Genomic DNA, 331 nt, shown 5'->3' with positions numbered 1-331 from the left:
CTGAGACTACCTTGGCGCTGCTCCGAGAAGCCATGGCCCAGTCTGGGGACACACCAAAGAGGACTTTACATGGTTTTGCTGTCACTGCTCGTCGCCTCCGTCTCCAGGGTTGCCAGCTCCAGCCGTGTTCCTGCGGGCACAGGAGTTTGGCTCAGTCACTCACCCCCAGCTACCCCCCGTCCAGCGCTGGCCCCAAGCGGCCCCGTACCCGTTGGAGATGGCTGACAGCGAGCACGACAGCCCCAGCAGCCAGGAGCAGGATGCTGAGGCCGAGAAGAAAGTTGTCCGTGGCGCGTGGTCCGACACAGGAGCTCTGGTTCGGCAGCAAGTG

Source organism: Apaloderma vittatum, unplaced genomic scaffold, assembly GCF_000703405.1.
Source record: "Apaloderma vittatum isolate BGI_N311 unplaced genomic scaffold, ASM70340v1 scaffold25414, whole genome shotgun sequence".
Taxonomy (NCBI): domain Eukaryota; kingdom Metazoa; phylum Chordata; class Aves; order Trogoniformes; family Trogonidae; genus Apaloderma; species Apaloderma vittatum.
This window is presented reverse-complemented; position numbering follows the sequence as displayed.